Source organism: Bombus pascuorum, chromosome 5 (assembly GCF_905332965.1).
Source record: "Bombus pascuorum chromosome 5, iyBomPasc1.1, whole genome shotgun sequence".
In the NCBI taxonomy this organism is placed as follows: domain Eukaryota; kingdom Metazoa; phylum Arthropoda; class Insecta; order Hymenoptera; family Apidae; genus Bombus; species Bombus pascuorum.
In genome coordinates, this window is record NC_083492.1 from 5,179,039 (window position 1) to 5,200,145 (window position 21,107).

General features: G+C 40.1%; 1 protein-coding gene across 9 annotated transcripts in view; it reads left to right on the top strand.

Moving 5' to 3' along the window:
• The window catches only part of LOC132907088 (zinc finger homeobox protein 4), a 399,871-nt gene that overhangs the window by 245,477 nt on the left and 133,287 nt on the right, over window positions 1-21,107 (top strand). The window lies entirely within an intron of this gene.

Sequence of the window (21,107 nt, forward strand, 5' to 3'; positions counted from 1 at the left end):
AGAATTCGATCGATTAAAAAGTAGTTTCTTTCAAAAGACACTAGACAAAATTCATTTATCTTTCATATTTTCCAAATATTTCATTTTTAAAAGAGAAGATGTTGTTAAAATTATATCATGAATAATCAACATCAAGGAAAGTTTTTGCGAATCTTTAACAGTGAAAGTTAGTTTGAAATATTCGAATATCTCTTCAGAAGGAAAAAAGCGAAAGAAAAACCCTCAAAATAGCGGTTCATCTCGGACCCCTCTGTCTATTCGACACTCGAAATTTTCTACTTTTTACTGGAAATCTGGCGACTGTGTTTGAATTCAAGGTACGACCCAAGAGAGAAATACGATGTTTTTTGTTAGACGACAAAACCTACGCAGGTGTGTCCTGCCTTTACCTATACCGAGAAGTGGAAAATCGTAAAGATCGTTGAGGAAATTGCCCAAGAAGATCGCGATTCTTACGTATAATAGACTTTTATTTCCTGTGAATTATCGTTACTGGATTTGACCACCAGTTGCGTTTTACAGCTTCGACCCTCCAGTTTCATCAATTTCGATTCACTATCTTTATGCGAAGATTGTTAAGAATCGAAGTATTCGAAGAAAGATTTCCTCTTGAGTACCTATACTGACTCGTTATTAAAGATGTATTTCTGCGTTATAAAATCAGTAAAAATGGAAACCTGCGTCTTCTGCCTTTATCTTTCATATCAAAAATAACATTTAACACAATGCGAGATTCAGTAAAAATTCACATTATGATCGTTTATAATATTTATACATTTAATAATAATATGAAAACCAAAGCAAAATTGACGAAAGACCTTATCGATCCAACCCTTTTTGCATCCAAAAAAGAATCTACCACACTGCATTATAGTAACCAAAACACATCAAGAGTTGAAAGAGCAAGGAACAGAGAAAGAAGCTAGGAAATGGACGAAAGCCATGGAATTAGGGAAACGGTTCCAGGAACGGTAGCAAGAGTTATAGAAAAATCTGGGAACTCCTGTTCGTTGGCACAATGGCATCTTCTTTGGACAATCCCCGAGCGAATATATCCCGCGGTTCGTTTCCGAACAATACGAAAAAATCAGGCTCGATCGATTCCTTCCAGGAAATGGGTGGGATTCATCTTTACGCTATTGAAAAGAAGAGTACGCGTCGCGTTCCGCGTGTCTCCATTTAAAGCCGCGGGGGACCAGCCACAATGGAAGGTTGGAACATTTCGTAGGACGAAATGAACGGATACTACTTTACTTTAGAATATTTAGTGAACGAGACAACAATGACCGCGATCAGTCAGCGGCACAGTCTCTTCACCAACGACCGACAGCACCTGGCAAAATGACCTGCACACCTTCTCGATCGCGTTCTCGAAAAATTCCGTCAGTCTCATGGAGGAACACCTGCATGTTCAAGAAAATTTCTCCGAACTGAGAAAACGCAGGACCATTCAATGGAAAATAGTAAAACCAAATACCTTGTTTTCGAACGAACGAACGAAAGGAAATTTTGCACGATAGGATTATTTATCTTCGAGAGTGCATAGGAATTTTGGTTGAAAAATGAGAGAAAAGAAGGTAGATGGAAGATTTAAGGATAAGTAGGGGATGAGTAGCTGGTGGACTTTTATGCAGATTTGTATTTTTGTGAATACGATTGAAGAGATGGAATAGAGATTTGTTTCAACTCTTAAGCAGAGAGTCGTCTTTCTTGTAGTTTAAACTTTTGCTGCATTTAAGGAATGAGATTAGAAATTTGAAAGGCGTGGTTGTACGTTTGAGAAATGATGTATTCTGACAGCTCCGATGCGGTTGCAGAGATTGATTCGATTTAGAAATAGCGATAGCCATTTTTCTAATTCGTAGGCTGACCACGAAGTTTCTTACATTTTGAAATACAGCGGTAGGCCACGGATAGTAGTGAAAGCAGAGAAAAGCTACTAAAAAAGCTATTAAAATCAGATGTGTTTCAAAGATTTCTTATAAGATACGACCGCAGCAGTTGCGTTAATTTTTACAATTCAGCGATCCGCGATCGAGGTGGAGCACCACGATTGTGTTACGAAACTAATAGAATATCAACGATACTGCATTTCAAATACGTAAAATACGTATTAAAATATCGAAAACTCTCTAGAAATACGTAATATTTAATACGAGACTAATAGTCCCGTCACAGTTTCGCAAATTTTTATCTGAAATTCAAAGAAGTCATTCGTCTCCTAAATCCATTAAGAATTCATACCACTCCTCTGCTCACCCTTTCACTCTCCTCTTCATTAACGCCTTAAAGAAAGCTTCATAAACCACGTTTCTACGAAGGTTCGAAACGTGGCGTAGGACTACAGATGCGAAGCAATGTTCTGTCGCCGAAGAAGGCCCAAGTCCACCACCTACGCGACCGCAGTGGCGCACCTTGACGCTACGAATTTGCAAGTTGGCGTGGGTGGTTGCAGGGCGCTCCATATCGCCTTCGGTTTCTCCGTGTCGTGCTCCAGATGACCGTGTCCCCCGGTGGAACCTCCCACGCGACCTTCGAGCTCCTCTCTCATTCTTTCTTTCTCTCTATTTCTCTTCTCGTTCTTCTCCCGTGTCTCGCCTTCTCGTCTTGTCCGGTTCTCTCGATGTCTGCATAATGCTCGAACAGACGGCGAAGATCCATCGAGATAAAGACCGGGCAATTAATCCTACGAATTAATTAATCGGATCACGGCCACGATAGGTATCTTCGCGGTCGAACGAGGAAGTTCGGTCGGGCGTAGGCGACCCTAACCGAGCGATCTCACGTTCCGATAAGGGCGCTTCTCTCTCGTAGTTGCAACCCCACGGAACACAGGAAACGAGAACATTCCTCACGTCCCACCTTCGAAATAGGATTATCTTCGTCCATTCATCCCTTCGAGAGAAAAAGAACCGAATCTCTGTACGTGTTATGTGGGCGGTGGACACACCGGTCTACATTTTCACGCCATCAAGGATCTTTGACTCCCGTGGTTCTTTCGAGCTTTCTCTTGTTTAGGTATAAGGAGCTTTGTTTGTTTATCTGCAAAAGGTTCGTTTCCATAAGTGAAAGTTTGGGACAACTAAAGCGAACAGCTTTGTTTTTACAAGCTTTAGAGCTCCTCACGTACAAGTTTGATTTTATCAGTAGTTTCCTTCATTAGTTGAATTTATGGTCCATTGGTTGGAAAGTTTCGGTATATTCGTTTATGAGGAGATATAAAACTGCATCGAATGCGCTTAACGTCGAAAAATGTGTTTATTGTAGTATTTAGTTGAACCAAATCTCAGCCTGAGTCTGTCCTTTCAACCTTTTATTAATTCTCTAATTCCTTTACGTACAATGTAAAGTTGACATTGACAAATTAATCGACAGATCTTTATCTAGTTATCATTGTCAGTCAGATTTCGCTTCAACTTCTCCAATTATTACTATAACAATCTCCATTGTCGAAAAGAGAAGGTCAATTTGCCAAAATTAACGAATAAAAAATTAATCCTATAAAAACTTTGAAACATCGTATGAACATTTTTCGGTGAAAATTAAGCTGAAATCGCAACTGGACACCCGTTATCGAGTACACAGTGGAGCGATGTACCCACCGTTCATAGATACGTGTCGGATAGGGCGGATATTCAATTATTCATATACCATTAGCTGGCGTGTATGTACCGGGTGTACTGTCTACGTAGGGATTCGCGCTGGATAACCTGTTTTGTAAGAACAGCCGCAATTTTCCTTGGGAACAACGTGTCATTATTTGAGGAGCACATATGGGAGATGGTAAGGGCAAAGCAAGAGAAAGATAGACGGTGCAATGACTGCACAATGCGATCGTTGATAACAGATACAGATAATGCGTTTTTTAGCGTCGAAGATTGGTTTGTGTAATGAGTCATGCTTCCAATGACTGATTGGCAAGACCGTGTCAGAACCGATCTTTATTCTTGTTCGTTTTATGCAAAACGAACGCTTTGGATTGATGGTCGAGATCTAAGAAGATGAAATTCACAGATACATATGAAACATTAGACAATTAATACGCTCTTAGTTAAAAATTGTGAAGTTCCCCGAGTTGAGTTTTTCAAAGAAGATTATTAGAGATTTCATAAAAATAAGAGACGATAACAACTGTCTATAAAACAAAACAGTAGAACAGGCGGTCGAATCTCTCGATCGAGCAATCCACCAATCATTTACAGAGAAATCTACGTCTATTTTTACAGAGGAATAAAATTCTCTCACAGTGCGTTTATAATATACCAACGATGTATTAACCATCTAATAAATTCAATTGAATTCCGATAAATTCCCATCCAAGTGACCGCGATCCGATGATAAATTCAGTCTTCAAAATTCACGTCCATCTCACTCTCTTAAAAACGACGCATGCTTCTCAATTACGGCGACCAAAAAAACCTTTCCATAAAGGAAACCTTCGCGATCGATACAATTTTTCTTTACGTTCAGCAGGTCTCGATCGAGCGATTCCCCGATCGTTCGTCGAATTCCCATCGAATTCTTCGAAGCGTATGCTCGAAAAAGGAACAGCGTCGCCGTCCTGTCCGGCTAGAATCTGTCCGTCAGTCAAACACATGCCGGTCGGCCGTGACACGTTCGCGAACGCCGTGCAATTTAGCGTCGATATACACCGCGTAAGCGTCCCGTCACTCCACGCTTACACATACTCCATGTATATACATATAGCGGAGACCCTCGCGCGTCTCGCATGTCGGGGGATGATAATCCTCGTGGGGAACCGTTCCCTAATTTAGTCCCAACGACAACGTAACTGTTTAGATGCGAACCGCGTAACAATTGCAGGATATGCATATATTGTCATTTTCGCCCGTGACATCCTACAATATGATACGTGCAATTATGTTACCACGATGCAGATATACAAATCATTGATGATTGCGGAGGAACCGGGAGCCCGGTGACGTCTTCCACGAATAAATAGAATGGAATATACCGTAGTACATTGTTATTTTTCAAGCTAGAGCTTTATATAGAATCGGATTTTCCGGAGTTAAGGCACAAGAGATAGTTGGCTTCTTAATCAAATTTATATCGTCTTGTCCATTTAAATTGTATCGCTGGTATGGTGAGTTTGGTGATAAGGAAATTTCGAAAAAAATTCCAAGCACATCTTTTCCAATATTTAGTAATTTGACTTTTTAATGGATAGTTTAATTTTGTTATATTAAGATATTAATTCTGATGGGGTTCCGATTTCGATATCGCGTCGATTTGACGCGTTCAATGAAAAATGAAAATTGCTTCGATTATTTCAGAGGATCTAGTATTGTGTTCGAGCGAACCGATCCCATTTCTTAATCGCGTCAGAACTCATTAGAATGGATTTAAAAGGCGCGCATGGGGGGAAGGAAGGGCAGCTTCATAATGGGCGGTAATTGAAAGTCGAGATTCTATGGAAAAGATTTCGAGTACACGTGGCAATTATTCGAAGGACGTCTAACAATTAGTTATAACTCCGGCAGAGGCAACGTGCCCGCATTCGCAGATGGGGGCGATGTAAGAGAGACGCAACGTCTGATAATCATTCTCGCGTTCGCTGCATAAAAGGTCTTCGGTTCGTTTATTTGCTGAAGCCATGCTGGTTATGTAAAATCCAATCGCGAGACGAGCCTATCATTTCTCAAGATTCGCGGATTATTAAAACCGACTACACGTCCGAATTCTTTTCTTCCCGATCGCTTCAATTGATAATTAATTGCCTCACGTTTCATATTAACATCGTAGTTTGAATTTCTGAAAGTTTATTTAATTTCATTAGGAAGATTAATTTTTAAATATTCTATTATCATCTTTGAAATCTAGAAATTGAGAAATTCTTTCATTTGACAAATGTGATATCGTCTTAAACTGCTTATTAGTCTATTAATTAATAGAGATGAATTTATTAGTCATCCATGTAACTAACATTTTAGACTCGGCAATCATTTTACTATCTAGCATTTTTATATTTATGTTAATTCTATCTTTAAAAGCGATTGATATAAACAATGATTAATCGCTACTAACAACATCTGATTTATAAATTCAAGTTATTTATAAATTCAATTTATGAATTAATATATAATAATATTAATATTAATATATAATAATAACATTAATATATAAATAATCCCAGAAAACCTTACCATTATTTTAAAAAAAGTAGTCCTACATAAGGAACAAAGACTTCTTCTCCTGTAATCATTAATCTCATCAGCACTCTTCTTCAAATTGTCTCTTTATTGACGACAATCGCTTGGATCTTCTACCTCCGCTTCGTTTTTCTACGCGTGAAGGTCCCATGACAGAATTTTTCACGTTGAACCAGCTGAAATAATGAACGCGTTTCTGCGTATGCATCGGTTCAAGAGGGAATGAAATACGTCCCAGCACGTACGGAGTTCTTGCGTTCTTCCACAACCATCCCCTAACTATCTTGTTCTGCTCGTGGAATTTGACGATGCTTCTGTCGGTTCCATAGATGAAACAGCGCCGTTTCTTCATCGATTGCTTTATTATTAACCTCTCTGGTCTCGAATCGGTTTACTTGCGCGTCGAATAGCGACCGATCGTACACCGGCGAACGTACTTAGCTATAATTGATTGGCAAGATCGCTTAATGACATCCGAGTATCTGGTAAATGAAGATCGGCTTGATAACTTGATTATTCGACACTTGAAAATTCTCATGATACAAGAACTGAATCGAACGGCTCGATGCCGGATGATCGTTTATATCGGTTGCTTTCGATCGCAACGAAAGAGGTTCATCGATCGCTTCCGCGAATTTAATTTTATTAACAGAGGAAATTCTTCAATTATTTAATTTCTTTATTATTCACCACTTCTATTCCTTCGATCAAATAGTCACGAACGCGTTCCAAGTATACGAAGCGCTATCAATAATTACGGAACTTGTAGCTTTATACAGTTAAAGCATTGTGAACGAACCTAAAGCTCGTTGTATCATGATTTATCCGAACTAACAAAGTAGGCAAGATTTTTCAATGAAATTCTGTCTTTGAAGAGAGGGAAGATTCAGAGTGGAAGTATAGAATGTATATTCAGCTGGAACGTTATCAATGGAATAAAATGGTGGGATTTGCGATAAGGAAAACGATTATAGGACGTATGGCGTAGTTGGAAGAGGAAATATAAGAAAGTAGAATTTATATCTTTAGTGCAGGGTATCTGTGTCTGTGATATTAACTTTGTGTCACAGAAACGGTCGCATGATATTATTTACGCAAGTATTATTCGTATTATTATCAATACCACCTAATGACAAAATCCTCAATCACTCAGTTGTCAACCCAATAGTAACGAAATACGAAATTAATTCTTTTATTGTAATATAAAATGAAAGTCGTTGTTATAAATAAATAGATTCGTCATTTTGTAATCAATTTATATTTAAGGAATCTGCTAATTTTTCTGGTAGACGTCAGCAGCTTAGAGTTTCTGTTGGATTCTTCCCATTCTACTTCACATTCTTTGCTTTTTCACAAATCCAGCATCAACGCGCGGTTCTTATAATTTCCTTTTCCGATTTAACTGCAATAGAAGCTGTCGTTGCGCGCCAATAAAACGATCGTGGAGGTACGCGAATTACCGTGGACGCGTGTTTCCACCGTAAAGGGTTACGCCGACAGGGTGAGATACGTATCGCGGGCCTGGAAAACGGCAACGGGGGTGGGCGAGAATGGAGGTATTGTAAGCTCAGCTTGCTAATAAGACAACGCACCTCGCCACAGAACGGCCCTTTTCCGGAAACGCGTGAGCGTTCCTACAAAGCCAACAGGTTTTGCACGCCGGTTCTCCTCGGTTCGTTTCTAGTCCATAGCAGAAATATTGGGGAAAAGGAAAGGAAACTTTTTTATGCCAGTTTGTTTGGTATCTCGATGAAAGCGTCGATTATTTCATAGATCGATCGATTAATTCCATAATTGATTTGGAAATTGGAATTTTACGAGGTATGTAGGTACGCAAGTATTCGACAGTTCTCTCTTTCTGATAAGACGTATTTTCATTACGAAATCAAGATCAAATCAAATTGCAACGATTACGTTCTTGTTTGGCTGCGTTGTAAATGATCAAGATGTGCTCTGATGCGAATTTTCAATATAATTATATGTTTTATTATTTACCATATCGTACTTTTTATTTTATCATTATTCTCGTATGATTTAAGGTGATCAGAATATTTAATCAATAATTTAATTGATATTTTATAGATGTTTATTCATGATTAAAATGCTGATATATAAAAATATTATTTTTTTTTTGTAAGGAAATTCCTTATTTTGCACGATAAATTAATTTAATTGATTCAAATAATTGACGGTACTAACCCGACAATACTAATTTGTATGGCTTAAAACATCGATCCCATACCTTCTCGATAAACGGGCGTCCTTCGATTAATGCTGTCTAACTTATTTCGTCGTTAAATGGCTCGATGTTAGATTACGTATACTACATGTCTGAACCATAATGTGAGACTGATGATCGGATGGGAGCGTACAGCGAGGCTCAAAAATGGGCGAACAGGAACTTTTACGCAACACCTTTTACTCTCCATAAAGTAATATTGTAACACAATTTTTCTATTTATCCCTCAGTCGCGTATTTAATAATTTTAATGGCTTTCATCTAGAAGCTTCGGAAAGTCGGAAACAATTATATAAAATAAACAATAAAATCTCATGTAATAGAACAAATAAATCTGTTTGTGATACCCACCGTAGACAATTGTTTAATTCATAGGATTCAAGGCAGGATTCACAAGTCCTTAATCCAACAAACACTACTAAAAGTTCTTCGTTAAATATATCTATAATATACCTTAACTTTTATAACCTTAATACAATTAACTTTGTGGATTATAAAAATTCAAAATTTCTTCAAACATATCTGGTAAATATCGTCATAAACGTGAGAAACGTTGGAGATCTCGAAGGCACAAATGGAAGAAGCTGAGACGCGTCCATCGACTTTTGTCGGTCGCTGTAGCGACCGGTTCGATATTATTTGCTGCGAGATTATTTTTGTAATTGCCGCGGTACACGGTGCTCGCGTTACCACACCGGCGTTGATGGATCTGCCCGTTGACTTGCGAAGCGATCCCACGGCTTCAGACAGATATAGGCGTGGAGCATTTAAATCAATTTACGGACACGCACGAGTAGTCGCGACGTGTATTTCCAGCGTTCTATAAAGGCGCTTCCTATCATCGATTTCAACCGAGTCCTTGAAAACACAGGATTTTTTCACGATCATGAAACCAGACGATCAAGTAAAAAAGACCAAGAGCGACGAATGACTTCGAGATTTCACCGATCGAATGACAAATAGTAATGGACTCGGGATTTTTTCATGATCGTTAGATTGCGAGTGTTTATGCAAATTGAGAGGGCTGCCGCAATAACGAGCAGCTCCACTTTCTAGTAATTTTAGTAAACCAACAAGAACCAGCTCAAAATCAATTAGAATCAAATCGTTCTTTGAGACGAGCTACAAATTCATAGTCGATATTCTTATTAATAAATAACATACTATCGAAACTATCTTTTTATCAAACGTGATCGTCTTAAAAATTATTTGCATCGAAAATATTAATTTCAATTTTCTCGGAAGATATTCGTTTCTTTTACAAAATTTCATGAATTTGTCATTTATTGCTAAAAGTCTTATATCTCTGAGTAGGTTGTTTCTTTCATCGACAGAGAACGAGCAGAGAAGAACGACTTCGAAATTCTATCGACTAGTCGTTTTTTTTCATTTCCTTCTCTTTTTTTCTTTATCCTTCTTCTTGTTCTATCTGTCTTATGCACATATCGTTGACCGGATGTGTAGAGCTGCTCATCAAAGTTCTCTTCTGACCTTACACGTGCGTCATCGAAGCAACCCTTTGTTCGAGAATATAATTAGCTCTACATACGAGCGTACGAAGCTCTTCCACCTACGGATTCGCTTGAAATCGAAGCGGACGATGGCATCGTCGAAGCGACATGTCGCGGCTTGTACTTTACTCGTTCTGGGAAAAAATTACGCTTCCGATTCTCTGCCACGTATTCGTAACATCTACAGGCGCGAAAAGCACGAATTTTTCTAACGTTACTGTCTTTCTTCTATCAAACTATGAGATCGTTTATCATCGAGAAATCACTACTAAATGATTCCTGTGGTTCCTTTTAAAGGGTTGAAAACATTCGACAAATAGTTGACAAATACATACAAAGTAAAAAAGAATGGAAGTAGAGGATTCATTAAGTATGTTTACTGTTTGCAATTGTATGAGTAAGTTACAAAGTATTGGTCGGGTGATGGAATAAACGAACCGTCAATTATTTTGATCATTGCCTTACATGGTAATTCTAGAAACTGGGACGGACTATAACTTTTCTTTGCCGAGCGAAGATTGAGAAAATTAGTCGAGGGGAACGTTGTACTATTTAACGAGTTCTATCTGTCTACGACTTTCTACGACTCGTGTCTGCGAGGTGTAACGGTAATCGATTGTTTTCGTCGTTCTGCCACGAAATAATGGGAATATTAAAGTATGGTTATCTTCCAAGTTAACGATTCCTTTGGTAGCCTTTCTTTGAAAAAATTCCAACGAACATACAAGACTCGGATATGTTGCAAAATATGACAGTGATTCTATACGTTGGGCAGTAAATAACTTTATATTATATTGGATTCTTTATTCGCTCGTTGAAATACTTTATGCGGCAATGATGGATCTCGATTAAATACCCATACATCAGAGTATTCGAAATGCGCGAGCTTGTGTATATCAAACTCAGGCCCACAGAAACACAAAGTACACCGACTTTACGTTCGCCGTGCAATCAACATCGAAACGGTAACACCGGTGAAACCATAAAAATTGGTCGCGTGCAGGCAACAGCGTGGACTTATTCGGCGGCCACGAAATGCGAATCGGCGTGCAATGTACACAGAGAACGTGGAGGGAGAGGCTCGGGTCCTTATTACCGATTCGCCGAAATCCAGCGTTGATCATAAATCAAAGAGGAGAGCCGTTTCTCTCGGTGTGCGAGGCGTCCGCTAACAGAGATCATTAGCGCGCCACCTCGAACCGGCTCCAAACCCAATCAGGGTCATCCGCTCGTGCTGGCGGCCGTCGATGAGAGAACGGCTCGCGTCTTCGACCCGATAAAAAATCCATCGCGATGAATTACGTCCAGGGCCAGGCCGGATCCTTGCACTGCCGGATCTTCCGTTTACGAAATTTAAACGCCAGCAAACCACCTGATCGTCTTCGTTGAGATTCGAACGATACGGAACGGCGACGACGACGACGATGGTTCCAAGTCGTGAAGCTACGTCGACGAAGCCGTATCGATCACATTAAGGGATGTTTTTACAATAATTCCCGGCGCGCGCGCTGCCACACTGTTACGCGCACGTAAATGCTCACCGTGCATCGACGTACACACGCGGATCGCTGCCAAGCCAGCTAGCCGCCATGTCTAATTATGTCGCATTGATTTTGTCATTAGCCACCCCTGCCGGCCGTTGTTGCCGGCGCGGCCTCGACGTCACAGCAAAAAGCATTTCCTATCGACGCTCGACGACGAAGCCAGACCGAGCGACTGGTTCTCCCGTCCCCCTTTTACAACCGACTCCACGATGTTGCTTTGGTTTTTGAATCGCGGGTTCCGGATTGCGGGTATCCTCCAGAGGATGGTTAGGTGAAAGGTTCTGCTTCGTTACGGGGTGATTTCAAAGAGAATATAGAAGTAGGTGAGTTTTTTTTTTTTTTTGCTCTGCAGATGGTTAAGAAGAGATGGTATCGACAATGAAAGGCTTGACGTAGATAGAATAGATTTTCGGAAGAGATTTGAAAAAGCGTCTTGCGAATCTTTCGCTAGAATTATCGAACTCAGAACGATGAGTTTGAGATGTTTCGTTCTTGAAAATTAATGAGACCTTTTGAACGTTTTTGGTCGAATTAACATGGACTTTGGTTAGGAAAATATACAATTACAGGAGACAGTAACAACGTTTTAATTTAATACCTTAGGTAAATTTTATATGTATTTTCTAGAAACCTCGTGTCGTGGTATTTTGTACAAAGATTGATAGCGACATGTTTTGAACGTTGGAAAAGTTTACGGAGCTTTTAAAAGTAACTGTTTTAGTTTGAAATTTAAATTAAAATGTAGATAAGTCACAAATGTTTTATAAATGAACGCTTGAAGGAAGTTCGCATAGTAAGATCGGCGACGACATGTCTGATTTATAACTTTGTGAAAATACTCTCTCTGTTTGTTACCGTCGACTAAAATCTATAAAACAAAAGTGCGCATCTTCTGTTAACAAAACACAGAGATTCCCTTAATACCCCAGAGACATCATCGCCGAAACATTTCTGTTTACAGATAAGATTCCTCAAAGCACAGAAATAGATATATCCAGCCTAAATATAGCAAATAATTCCAGATATAATTGCTCGTATAGATTAAACCGCGATACCTTATCGTATCAGCCATCTACTTAGCTACTTACTCTGCTAACAATTGTCATAGTTTGGTCAATTCAATTTCACATTCCCGACGCCACATCAATCGAGCATTTTCCATCAGCATCCACGAACACGAAATTAGCATAGGTGTCTATTTTTACAATCTGGAACCCCGTCGGAGAGAAATCTGCCTAACCGGGGCTTATCTCGACACCGGTATTAATAAAACATCCAAAGAAACACGAAACGCGGCGTGCACGATAAAACCGACAGGCCGACTAATTCGAAATTACAATCGACCCACGCGACCTTATCGGGAGCATATCGACAGGAGGTGGCGTTTCGAGGATCGTGGCGGCTCTCCGTGTTGCTCTTTATCCCTCAGTTCCGCCTACGATCCGTGATCTCGCCGAGAGAAACGCGCATACAACTCGCGGGAATCTGCTTCTCTTATATTCAGGATCAGAACTTAATTGCGGGGGCGAGAGACGTTAACGGGGTTAATTGGTGGATTTGAGTCTGAACCGGATTGGTCGTGGGTTCGGTTTACTCGCTGACGGACGACGAAAATTCGATGAAACGTAACAATTATGATGGAGTAAGATAGGGTTATTTGAGTCAAGGTAAGCAATTTGTTCTGTAATTCGTTAAATTTGGTTGTATAGAATTTTTAAACAATTTACATTTGAAAATAGACTATTCAATTTCGTATCTTGTGGAGTGCTAAACGATCAAACCTATCGTGATCGTTGCCACGATCATCTAATTTCTCATCGTGAAAAGGAAAATTTGTTCCATTAATGAGAATATCCTTAGTTTCGATTACTATAACTCTGCGAGTTATTTCGTTTTTATTTTATTAATTTTTATACAATACCTCCTGATCGACCCCTGGTTAACCCTACCATAGGATTATTCGAATCATTTTCTCCTTTTCGTGTCTTCCCTTACTGAACCTAAAATACGTAACAGTTTTTCATTCTTTCGTTACACGATATCAAGGACCAATAGTCTCTGATAATATTACACACCGTAGAAAGTTTACGGTTGAATTTGAAGATGTTGAAGCTTAGGTGACTCGAATAATCCTATCTTTCTTACACGTGCGTGCGCGTGCGTGTTACGGTCGAGTTTCTCACGGTGCATTGGAAGGAAATTATAAGGGAATGGGTTAAACTCTGGGTTACCCCGCGGGGGTAACAGAGCAGCGAACCAGAAGATGAAGAGGAAGAACGAAGAAGAAGAAGACGAGAAAACGTAAAGGATAGAAAGGGAGGAGAGAGATCGAAGCGCGCATAGCTCGGAGGGGGCAAATCATACTTAATTGATATCACAAAGAGGCCCTGCTTGCGTTCACCACCTAACCCAACCTAACTTCATAATCGCCAGCTCGTCCGGCGGATTAAACGCCGCCCGAATCCATGTTGCACGTAAATTACGCGCGCCTCCTTCGTGCTCGCGCTCTGCCCTTCACTTATTACCGTTGTCTTCGAAAGCCTCTCGTAGTGGTTCTCTCCCATCGTTCTCCTCTTCGTCGTTCCACCCCCCGTTCCTTCGCGTTCATCCTCTCCCCTCCGCCATGTTTGCCCCTCTTCTCGATCGCCGGTCGTTTAGCGTTCGCCCGAGGAGGCATCTTGCTCTGCTACAACCGCGAATCGGCCATCGCGAATGCCACACCGCAGTTTCTTCTCTGTTCCTCTTTGGATGAAGCAATTGGAAAATCATTGATTAATCGACTAACGCTCGCGAGGCTTCTTCTTCCTTTCTTTTCTTTTTTCTTCTCTTTCTTCATCGTCCTCGTCGTCGACCAGCGTAGTCGGCCGCGAGAGTCTGTAAGATAGGGTTCAACAGATCGATTCGTGATCTTGCAGTCGAACAGAGTCGGAAAATGACTTCAATGATGGGATTATTGGCTGCTGGATAGTTTTAGATGTTGCGGGGATTCCGTTGCTAGGTCGTAAACGTTTGATGGGTAACTTTCATGATAATTGGATGCTCGCTAGGCTCGTAGCTGGTTAATCATTTCGACGCGCGTCCCAGTCACGGGCATTTCAGTTAGGGTATTTTTCTTGTAGTTGATACAATTGATCGTACTGATTTCTTCGTGTTTCTCCATGCATTTCTTCGTTCTTTCATCGCGTGTGCTACTTTGGTGGTAAGTTTGAAAGTTTCGTTCAGGGACATTGACATATGTTTCTTATGTTATGTATGTGTGTATACATGTATACATACATGAATTTTATTTTCATCGTATCGTTTCAATTAGATTTATTTGTCTCACATTTAGGTACGTTAAGATATTCTAACGTTAAACTGAATATTCGCTCTGGTTTCAAAATTTCCTAACAATACGTTCGCGTAGATTATTCGTCCAACTAACTAAAATCATAAAAACACGATTAATGATTCTAACCAATCGATATTCGTATAGAACGCGCGGTTGTTTTTCTATTTATACTACCAGCAATATAAACTCAATCCAACCACGTCCATAATTTCCCTTATAACTCCGCATAATCAACATTCATCGCCCACCGTAACTACACACTCCACCTCTCGCTATCATAAAATAATCTGGATAAAATTATGGTCTCGTAATTATAAACTGCTTAACGTGTTTCAAAGATTCCACTAGGAAAATCGAAGAACGTCTATGTCGTCTATACGACGTCCGGAAATCGTGGTCGCTCCGTTAGAATAGTTCGCGACGTTAATTGGCAGTTCGTCGAGGGAACCAGAACGAAGTTTTATCGAGCAACGACGATCGTCTCGCGTGGATGCGTTCCGCGTTCGTGCAACGCGTCTCGTGTTGCTCGAGCTTGCGTTTCAAGCATTCGATAGGTCTTATCGGCGCGCTGGTACGCGCGTAGCAAACTGAAAGCGGCCGGTGTAATAACGACAATAATGAAAGGTGCACGAGGTTTGATCGAGAGTCGCCAAGTGTTGCGTTTAACGATCGATATCGTTAAACGGATTCCAAGCCGTATTTTGCTAGGATTTCTCAACATTGCCTCTTAAATCTGCATAAATAACGAACGTTGCCGTAGGAAATGTGCTCTGGTTCGTAAGAATATTTAGAAGAGTGGGCGTGGAATAAACGCTTTATTCTATTCGTGGAATAGGTGTACACAGGCTCGCAAAAGTATTTCGATACTTGTAGACACATTATTCTTAGGTATACGTGTTATACGAAACATTTTGAAATTTCATTCGCGCTATTATGAAACCCAATGATGATTACGTTGGTTAAATCTGAAACAAATCTGGAGATGTATATAGAAATTGCGAGATATTTGGAACAGCTGTATGTATACTTCGTAGAGATGGGAAAAGTGTTTAAACTGTCGATAATTCGTTACGTTGATGTTAAGTTTATTCGGTGTATGATGGAATTAAAGAAATGCGTAGGTAAATTGTAAGGTATTGTAAGTATATATATTGTGAATAATAAAGTACAAAGTGTGAAATACAATGTAAGCTGATCCACATCCTCTCGCTAGCAACGTTATCCTGAGACTAAAAGAACCGCCGAAATCAACGTCTCACGTGTACCGCTTATGGTCTGTCATCGACGCATTCTTTTGTCTACGCGCTATCGATGACCTTCACGTTTGAGAAACTGAAGACCAGATGTAGAGTTTTCTCAAAAGTGGCAATCACTTCAACAGTTGATAATCTTCGATATTCGAGAAAACAATATTTGACACTTGTCCATATCATCGAACTAAAACCAGATCGTCAAATTGATAGAGTCAAACGTGTGAACCTTCGACGAAGGTACAGCAAGTGGCTAGTAGAATATACTGGTGAATGATGGGAATATATTCCTGAAAAGGAAACGGTTTACACCCGGAAGCCTCACTCTTGATAATAACGATAATGATAAGTATGACACTTAAGCATAAAAATCTCAAACTCCTGGCGTCGAACGTAACATTCGACAGACGTTTCTACCTGTCTGTTTCCTAACCGCAATACCTTATAATCATAGCTTTTGTTCGCAACTTTTCTTAATTCGCGGCCTTTAATTCCAGACAGACGTTCCGCGTTAACGCACGCGCGCACCGCTCACGCTCCACCTTTTCTGTCCATTGAATTTCCGCGCGGAAGCTCGCAGAAGAAGCGAGAAGGGCCCCCGGTCTTCCCCTCTCGCGGTGGCACGCAAACTCGCCTGAGAAATAAGCAGGCACGATATTCAATAAATAACGAGACGCGTACGAGATAATTGGGTAGCCATAATTGCGCGCATCTTGCGTATTTCGTGCCTGGTCGAAACGCGCGACCGATCGTCATGTGGGCCCCGTAGGGTCCCTTCGATTCTTCCTACCTACCGTCGGACCGACACAAAAGGGACTTTCGCGTGATGAGACGCGCATATCGGTTCGGTTTCCGGTGAAACGGCGCGACAAACAAAAGCCCTGCTGCCTCCAATTCGCGGTCGTTCCCCGAATGTTTAACTCTCTCTCTCTCTCTCTCTTTCTCTCTCTCTTTTTCTCTCTCTTTCTCTCTCTTATACTTAGTCGGTTTTCAAGAGTTCGTGTTCTCTTCCCCTTCCGTCATTGAGTGCGAACTCATCAACCACCTGTGCTCATTCTCCACTTTCTCCCGAGCGACGATTATATTCGCGTATTATTTGCTCGTTTCGCATTTTGGCGTCCACCGATTGTCTTTCCGCGTGAAGGGTCGTCCACGGAACACGGAATCGACGCGATTCTTTCGTTTCACACGGATAGTGGAAATTTTCCGTTCGGATGTGATTATAATTCTTCGGAGTAGCTTACGTCGCGTCTCGTCGGCTTAGTTAACGCATTGGCAAATTTAGATTGAAATATACTACGCCGTAATATTTAACTTTTGCAAAATCCTATATATTAAATATCACGTCATATCGTAAATATTATATTTGTATCCTTATCTATATTTTTATATCGTATTTTTTAAAACTTTTTTCTTTACACCTAAAATTATGAAATATCTTATTGGACAAGATAAAAATCCTTACGATTCCAAGATTAATTCATCGTCCCATCAATTAGAACGTGATTATACGTCGGAAATATCTTAGATCTTTCACATGTTACTGGAACGCGGTTCGAAGATAGAGATCGGTGATTTTGTGCCTGTTGGAATCTCTGATGAAGTTGCCCGGGATGATAGTGGAACGCTGAAAGAATATTTTGAAAGGATACCACTTATACCTGGGAGCTTGTAGGTATGGTATCGCCAGTAAAATCCCATGGAAACCTCAAATAACGTAAAAGATATGAATCTACGTAACTGTTTCCGTATTTTATCAGTGCGCTCGTGAGTAGATAGGATTATAGGAATAGTTCTCTTTGCATGAATTTTAAAAGGAGGTTTTATGTCTTTATTTCAGAACCGTTTAAATGTACGTTTGACACGAAAATTGTTTCACGTATGTCACGTCATATCTTTTACGATATTTGAAGCTCTTTGTTGTAAAGAATTATAATCACACGCGAACAACAACGTGTCATTTGCAGCTGTATATCTTTCAACTCGTAATTTAAAAAATATTTCGTAGAGAAAACGTTTAACCAACTAAATTGTATATATATTTTTGCAAAATTGCAATTTAGCTTATTACGATTTATCTCGCGAAATATCGAACTTTTGTAAGTGCAAATTGTTTAATTTGAAAGAAACACGATTTTACCAACGAGTAGCGTCAACCGTTATGATATCGTATCTGTTATTAGTCGGACGAAAATTACTCTGACTTTGCTACAAGTTCGAGCAACCTTCGTCGCTGGTCGATAGGTAGACCGTAATCAAATTCATCGATCGTATTAGTGGCAACAATATTTCGCGGAAGAGGCAGCTTGTTGTGTCGTTGAAGGAAAGGTGGAATCGATATATCGGCTTTGTTTAATGAATCCTCCTAGAAATACGTAGTCATCCACAGCGTTCGTCACGCCATCAAATTCATTCGACGCGTTTCCTCCCTTCCTCAGTGGTTTTCAAACGCCTTTTCTAAAACATGTTCCAATTTTTACGTGGCTGCTCAATTGTACGCGACATCGCTACGTAAAAAGTCGCGTAAACGTAATTTGTTATCGAGAAATTTTTATTTCTACATTTTCTAGTTTCCAAACTTTTCGGATTTAAGAAAGTCCACGGATTAGTCGATCGATGAAATTCTAAATACTCGAAGCTACATTAAATTACACATTAAGCGTTCGTAGAAATAATTTATAAATTTCTTTGCAAATATTCAAGATTGACAGGCAATTTAGAAAGCTAATCTACAATATTTGAATTGCCAAATTGAAACGAGTGTCATCGACGGATACTCAAATTAGTCAAACTTGGAATTATTAAGTATTCAAAATCACGCGTTCAATTTTCATATACAAAAATTTACAAACTTTTTTGTAAATATCCGATATTTCCTACTGTTCGTTTCAACCCTCGAATACGGAGCAAAATTGTAAAAAAGCTCGCTTGAAAACCGCTACGTTGCTTGAACGCCTACTCATCGACACGATCGTTCTCGCTAGAACTGAATGTGTTTCCAATCTGTTTCTCGTACGAAATTTCTCTCAGGTGGTTAAACAATTAACTTATTCCGCGTCCTGACCTGCGACTTGGCGAGAAATTCTGAGATATCGAGGCTTTATTAACGCGAATCGGCGGAACAACCGTGCGCCATCGAAAATTCGCATGCTGGCGTAGCAGTTAAGATGTTATCGTATAATGAAAGACCATGGTCCGAGGAAAGAGCGAAGTTTTATATTGAGATCTAGCCCTGGTCGAGAAACCAGCCTTGACGTCTTTCGGTTTCTAACTTCGTCCAAAATGGATGATAAATTAACTAGAAATAGGTAACACGGAGCAGGTGATGTCAGATTGGCAGATGTTTTTGGTTACACAACAGTTCCGGCCCTAATCTAACCGGCAACGGTATTACGCTCGTTTCATTTTTTACTTATACACGCCTATACTGTTGTACTAACGGTTATGTTTTTAACTTTCCACGTACTTCTTCATATTTCACTGGATTTTCGTTAGATATCATGCGAGTTGTTTAGAAGCTAGACAGATCGAATTTATAAAATGAAAAGTAGAGATGAGCGATGATATTTTTATTTATTCGAGTGATGGAATTTACGAATTGTTTGTACGATTTCTTGTAAAAAATCATTTCAGATGTAGGATTCATTTTATATGACCTTGTTGGTGGACAAATAGTTTGTACAATCAAAGTTCAGGTTCGGATAAGTGGATTCAATCGACAACAGTTTATTTAATTAGACATTTGGTAGAGTTTTGTTGAACTGAATTTTGTTGTTGCGGTAGAGCACTAAATATGTAGCTGGTTAATGAGATTGAGAAATTTAGAAGAAGTAAAGTCGATCCCTAAAAACCACTGTCATAGCTCGTGCGTCGATCCTCTCTAATTGCGTGATGTATTATAAAAAGGAAATAATCACTGTGAATAATATTCACAAATTAGTCACATGTTTTGTCCGAACGAATTTTTCCAACCCTGTCATAATTCGAACATTAATAGAAATTATAAGGTCGTGTAAATGTGTCATTAAATAAGAATATAACTCATACGCAAGAGCAGCTACGTTATCTTTACGAAATATTTGTAACCCTCGCTGTTACCATGTTAGCCGTTCGGAATGCAACTTTTTAACGGCAAGATCCAACTCCCTGATCAAGCGAGCATTAACGTACTATCTGCTTGTTACACGTTGTACAAACGTGGCATAACGTGGTCACGCAACGACCGTGATATCTGTTTCAACCGTCGGAGAAACGACACGTCAACCTTCATGTAAAAATCTTTATCTTTTCCAATTCAAACCCCGCTCTTATCTATTGTACACGTTCCAAAGGAAACCAATTCCCAGGACGAGCAAAAATACCACGCTATAACTTCCTAAATTATGAACAAAACGAGGAACAAACGAGTCGAGACCAATTGATAGATAGCATAGTAGAATAAGATTAAGTCATGTTCACAGAAACGCACGGTACTCCGCGATAAATAGCGTACACCCCGCAGCGTGCTCGAATCACTTTCCACGTAAACACGTAAATTGAGCATCAATCCGAAATAATTGATCGCGAGAGATTGGGAGTGGAGAGGGGGAATTAGCAATTGGTGGTGTTTCGGCGTGGAAAAACTCGACAAACGGTGCTGACCACCGCGATTTGCCTGGCGATCGATCGACGATAATCCGAGGAAATGATCGCCTGCCGCGGCTCACGCATTAGAAAACTGGTACCTAGCCTATGGTCACTGGATTATGGAGTTTGCACCGCGGAATTATAACTGCGCTGATAGCATAGGAAAACGTGGAACAAGACTAAGAGTAACGAGGAAAGGAAGACGAGGATAGAAAGATCGTATAATGCATCTATGTATCACGATGTCCAGCGGCGTGTCTGGAACGAACGAAAGAGGAGAAGATAGTTGCTACGGGACGAAGAGGGGAAAAGAATTTCTCTAGGTAGCCTCCGCGAGGATCGGAGAGATTCCTGATTCAGTCACGCCGCGATACACCCCCACACGCGCGGCCGCATAAATCCGCGTACACTACGCCCCTCTCCCCTTTAATCC